We start from the raw sequence: 6,153 nt of genomic DNA, 5'->3' as shown, positions 1-6,153 counted from the left end.
CCCTTTGCTGTTTTCCCTTTGCTGTTTTCCCTTTGCTGTTTTCCCTTCCCCAGGGCAGTGTGGCACAGGGGATGGGGCTGTGTCCTGACAACAGTCCCTGGGCTGGTCTGCTTTGTATCCTTTGCCTTCACACAGCTTTCTGTAACCACCTGAAAAATCAGGATTCATTGATAGGTAAAATCACTTTCTAAAGAATGTGAATGAAAAGAAGAAGTTTTCTGTCACAGCTGCAGTTTAATGCACTTCTTACAATGTTAATCCTTTCCAGGAGTTTGAGCACTTCATCTTCATCCCTTGCCACCTTTCCCAGGAACGAACTTTTGTCTTTCTCTCTGTGTAAGGAGAAGGGCATCCCTGGCACTTCCCTTTTAGTGGGCCAGAGGTCACCTTTGGGAGGTTTTTCTACCTTTCTGTCCTTTGATATTGTGCAATCTCAGATATCAAGTTGCCTTTCATTCCAATTATAATCTGACATTAACTACTCTGGAAATACACTGATACTTCCTTATCTTGATTAACAATGTGCCACACAATTAAATACAGTTTCAATATCTCACTTAAATAGAGAATTGAAAAAAAAAATCAATGTCTAGGGTTAACTTCAAATACATAAGTCTGACTCATATTCACTAAAGCACCAAGTTTCAGTTTTTATTTTGAGCTTTATTCACTATAAGTTTAGCTATAAGGTTGCTCTAAAGCAATGTAATCTTTAAATATCTAATTTAATAGTAACAATCTTAAAAAGACTGAAAACAAAATAAAAAACAGTACTGAGCAAAAACTCAGAAATCTCTTCAGGAACTTACTGGATAGTACCTCATCCCACCATCAGAACCAGAGCAGGCTGTGCCAAGGGAGCTTTAGTTCTTCTTTGGTTAAAAAGTGAACTTGTGCCATTTATAATAATTGTAATAATAATCAAGTCTAAATCAAAACCACACACAATTACACTTCTCTTGTTTTAACAGTTCTCTGTTATGCTCGTGATAGGTACTGATGGCTTAGTTTAAGAGAACAATTCAGGGCTTGTGGATCCATGTTTTTTTTTCTCAGAATTGTTTGTCCTCTGCAGGGATGTTTCCTTCTCAGGTATAGTATTCACTCTAGTGGACTTGTTGTATGAGTCAGTGTAGCTTAATCAAATGCAGAAGTGGATAAGAAAAAAGATTAAAGTTACAATTTTGGGTTCAGACCAACATACACACACATTTAATATACCCATCCTGCCTGTATGGGTAGTATAGAAAAATAAATGGGTTTTGTTTGTTTTTGTGGAAATCGATGGTTCTGTACAGGCAAGTGATACACCTTAAAAGAGAAATAACAAAATTAACTCTGTGGTTTCATTTGGTCTGAAAGCAACCTCCTGTGTGGAACACTTCATTTGTCAGGACATTCTGGCAGCTCTCATCCACAGTCCAGTATAAGCTTTACTGGTTTGGCTCATTAAATTGAAAATGGGCTTGGAAAAGGTCATGGGGAATTGGAGGTTACAGAACAAATAATCAAAGCAATTAGCTATAACTTGAATCTTCTGAGCTGCCTATAAGAGAAAGCAGACCTGACCTTGTCAAAGAGGGAAGGATATTAAAATTGCATACCAAGAAACAATCCAGAAAGGTTATTACAGCTATGTAGAACATTGCAAAAGTTTGGGGTTTGTTGTTGCCATTTTAGTTTGTTTTCTTTTTCTTTCTTTTTTTTTTTTAAGAATAAAAATGTCAAACCCCTCCCACACTCCAAAGACATGATTATGCTATTCTTGTACCAAGCTCCCTGTGTGTTTTAAAGGTTTCTGATTGACAGTGAAGATTGCTTGTTTATGTTGTGCTGGTAGGCACATTAAAGTCTGGGGTCTGATCCTTCTCACACATTATACTGTAAATCAGAAATAACTCCACTGAACTGAGTCATGTCAGTGTAAAAGTGAGGAAAGAGGAGAAACAGACCAAGAATGTCCATGTTAATTTTGATTAAAATAATCCAAAATAATCCACTCTGTGAAACCTGAAAATGTATACCCAGTTGTAAATGCTTTTTCCCTTAAAGTATGTTCACATAAAATTCTTGTATGTTCTTGTATCAACCATTTCACTGAATTTTATAACATGTTATATGGCAATGCCAAATTACCTTGAAGAAATTTGAAGCAATCCATATTGCATTATTTTTTTGTTGTTTGTTTCGTCCTGAGGTAAAAGGGTCTCTAATAATAGAGTTTCCTAAAAGAACTTTTTTAAAAATTATTTTGTTTTTGTTAAGTTTCAGGGACATGTCAGATAAATGCCTGCTCAAGATCTGAAGTAGAATCAGACTAACAAAATGCAAACAGGTTTTTTTTTATTATTTTATTATTTTATTATTTTTTTAATTTATTAAGGGGTTGTCAGAGGAACACTTGGTTCACATGAGTACCCTGAAGGTTATCACTGGAGTTCCCAAGTTAGAGCCCTTGACACAATCTTGACCCTCCTCATCTTCTCTGCTTCTCACATTGGCTGATATTTTCAGAGCTGTTCTACACCTTCTTCACTGACTTAAAATATTTATGTCAGGACCACTGTGTTAATCCCAGTGCCTACAATTAACATTTTCACATGTGAGCATGCTTTAATGAGGATTTGCATTTACTTCTTACAGGTTACTTTGGTCTGAGAAAGGTGGATTCCAAAGATTGAAGCTGCCCTCTCAAAGGGAGATTATTGTGCTCCCCTGGCCCCAGCCAGAGCTGTGCAATCCATCCCAGCTCAGGAGCTTGGCTCTGCTGCCCTCAGGGTGCTGGGAAATGGGAATGTGGTGTGTGAAAGTGTTCACTGCTGAGGAGGGGATTCTGCTGGACCAGAACACAGAGAAGGCTCAAGGTCTGAAGGCTTCCTTGACATCCAAGAACTGGGATGTTTTGCTGAGATGAAAATCTGAGATGAACTGTTTGAGCAGTGCAGCACCTTTGTCAGCACCCAGGGGCTGGAGAGCAGGGAATGCTGGCTGGATGGGGGGGTGTAAGGCTGGGTGGGTGGGTGGAAGGCTGGGTGGGTGGGTGGGAGGCTGGCTGGATGGAAGGCTGGATGGATGGAAGGCTGGGTGGATGGGAGGCTGGGTGGGTGCAAGGCTGGCTGGGTGGGTGGAAGGCTGGATGGATGGAATGCTGGCTGGGTGGGAGGCTGGGTGGGTGGGTGGAAGGCTGGCTGGATGGATGGAAGGCTGGCTGGGTGGGTGGGAGGCTGGGTGGGTAGAAGGCTGGATGAGTGGAAGGCTGGATGAGTGGGAGGCTGGGTGGATGGAAGGCTGGCTGGGTAGGTGGAAGGCTGGATGAGTGGAAGGCTGGCTGGGTGGGTGGGAGGCTGGATGGATGGAAGGCTGGGTGGGTGGAAGGCTGGGTGGGTGGAAGATGGATGGGTGGAAGATGGCTGGGTGGAAGGCTGGCACTGCCCATTCACAGCACCCCTGTGGAAGGGGTTGGGAACAGCCCTGCTCGGAGAGCGGGGAAGGAACTGGAGCAATGACATCCAAAGACTGTTCCATAGGGCACAGTTTGTGATAAGAGCTTTCAAAGACCTAAACTGTCTTTCTGGATGTCGTAGGATGGAGCAGTTGATGAGCTGAAGGTGACAAAGGGTCACTTCTTCAGGGCCAGAAATGACTCCAAAAATCCAGACTTTTCAGCCCCAGCAATCTGCCCAAGTTGTGACACAGCAGCACAGTCTGTGGAGTCCTGAGAAAAACCAGAGCACTGCACTGTGTTTAATAGCAATGCTGAACTTATAAACTTCCTACAGCCTGCTAGAATAACATTTCAGGATCTATTCAGCTTGTGATCTTACCATGCTGCTCATGCTCTAGATAAAAGAAAATTGCATTCTGTGTTTTTGATGAATATGGACAGAATGACTGAATGATATGAAGCAGGGTTATTTTTTTTTTATTATGGCGAAAGGTGTGATTTTGTCACATTGCTTAATGTAGGTGAACCTGCAGTGAGATCCTTTGTTGAACTCAGTTTTAAAATGAGGCTAAAGAGATGGTTTAAAATAATTTTATTATGGTCTGTATTGGTTTCCAAAAATAAATCACACATTCTGTATAACTTTAATTACACCTTCTTCCAGGCATGGAATATTTGGTTGGATGTCTAGTTATTCAAGAATTTATTTTTTGATTTTTCTTTCCTTTTTTTAAGGGTGAAAGAAAAGATGTGGCAAAGTGATAATTTTCTATCAGACAGTAAAGGCTCCTGTTTATTTGAAGTTAGTTTTCTTTTAGAAAAACACATGGATTGTCTAATTGTGATCATCTGAGTGTAATTTGATGTATTCTTAATAAAAGATTCACCCTTTATTTGACATGTTACAATAATGCCTTTCTCTGGAGGTTAAATGACTTTTATTTCCAGGTTCTCTTTTCGTTGTGTGTGTGTATGTGTAGTTATAGTAAAATATTAAAGAGTAGATTATTCCTCATTGTTAACTAGCCAGCAATGCATATGAACTTAGGAAATAGGAGTGAATTGCTCTAGGCCAAAGCAGCTGACCTACAAACAAAATGTGTTTCATGCACCTTTTTACATATTGTCAGAATGTATTTTAAATCTGGTAGGATAGATGGAAATCAGTGTATTTGTGCCCTTATGCCAGCTTTTCCCTGGGGATTATATGAACTATATAGTCCCTATATTAAAGGGTTTACTGCTCTCTGAAACCTACACCAGATCCTTAGTCCTTAATCCTCTGAGTTGTTCTGGATTCAGGATTTAGGAACATTCTTCATCTTCAGTTCTTTTTCTCATTAAAGTTCTGACCTTACCTTGCTCTGAATTGTCAGCAGAAGTTGTGTCAAAGATGACCATCACTAAATCTAGAGTCAAACCCAAATAATATACAAAGTATTATCAAAGGCTCAATATTGAAATACAGCAAGGAGCAGTTTCCTGAATTATTTATTATCGTTTTCTGTCCTTTTTTGACTAAACTGCAGGTGGATGTCTTAGCAGGAATCACAGGTTCTGCAGAAGACACATGAGTGATGGTAATGCAGCAGCTGAGCCCCCTGCCAGCCTTTCCTCATGGGTAGTATTTATTAAACAGATAAATAAACAATGCCTTTCAATCCCCTTTCTGAGCAGGGGAAGGTCTGAGGACACCCTGTGCTCTGTCGGGTTCATGTCTGCAAACAGCTGGACACAACCCCAGCTCAGTGTCTTGCCTCAGGTCAGATGCAGTTTGTTAATCCAGTCTGAGTGGAAGCCAAGTCCTTGATTTGCAGGACCTTTGCTGAATGCAATGTTGTATTTTTAACAATAAATAATATCATCTATTTAAAAATGGCAAACCCCCTCAAGAAATGTTTATTGTGACCCAGCATCAGATGTGATGCTTCCCATGAAGCACAGGCTGGGTTTGTGTAATATTTGCTGAAATATCTGCTGATAGGAGCTGTCCCAGGCTGAGGGAAATGGCAGAGTCTCATCAAAGCTGGACAGGAAGGGTTGGTTCCTCTTACAGTTTCTGCATTTGTCCTTTGTTATCAGCCGTGCAGAAAATGAGGTTTTTGGACTTTCCCATTTTTAGGATATCTGGAGAAATCATATTTCCTATTTAGTGATGTTGGTCTGGAGATAAATTCATATCCAAGATGGTGTAGTAGGTCATAAAGTTTTATTTAGAAAGCTGGTAAATCAAAATTCAAAGAGGAAGAGATTTCTCTGCATTGTTGTCCTCAACCCCCTGTACCCTAAAGGAGTGTGGAATGTTTTGCTCTGTATGAAATGTCAGTGCTGCTGTGAAGTGCCTGGCACTGCTGATTACAGGAACAGTAGAAGATGAAAATCCCAAGCACAAAACACCTGGCAGTTCTTAGAAGACCAAACTATATTACTTTAAAGTGAAATGGAGTGGAGTGAAACCTCAAATTTTAAAACAGTGTGTATGAAATTTTCTTTTTCAGTGATTAAGTCCTGTGATCCAGTGCAGTGAAATTCTAAAAACTGAGAGGAGGAATTATCAAGGAGTCCCAGCCATTTCTGCATTCAGGGATTGCATGAAAATATGTGAGTTGTCTACCTTCCTTTAATAGTGCTTGCCAGTTGACTGAATTTAACATTTTAATCACCTTCACGTTCTGGATATATGCAGTTGGTTGTTATACTCCCCAAGA

General features: G+C 40.2%; 1 long non-coding RNA gene across 1 annotated transcript in view; it reads left to right on the top strand.

Annotated features, from left to right (window-relative positions):
• The window catches only part of LOC113967618, a 62,303-nt gene that overhangs the window by 49,169 nt on the left and 6,981 nt on the right, over window positions 1-6,153 (top strand). The window contains exons 3-4 of the long non-coding RNA XR_003534244.1: window positions 2,272-2,335; window positions 5,944-6,046. This is a non-coding gene — a long non-coding RNA (uncharacterized LOC113967618). The remainder of the gene's footprint in view (window positions 1-2,271; window positions 2,336-5,943; window positions 6,047-6,153) is intronic.

The sequence above is a fragment of the Neopelma chrysocephalum genome, unplaced genomic scaffold, assembly GCF_003984885.1.
Source record: "Neopelma chrysocephalum unplaced genomic scaffold, ASM398488v2 Primary Assembly neopelma1_64, whole genome shotgun sequence".
NCBI classification, from domain to species: Eukaryota; Metazoa; Chordata; class Aves; order Passeriformes; family Pipridae; genus Neopelma; species Neopelma chrysocephalum.
The sequence above is the reverse complement of the archived record's forward strand: the minus strand, read 5'-3'. Positions and strand labels throughout refer to the sequence as shown.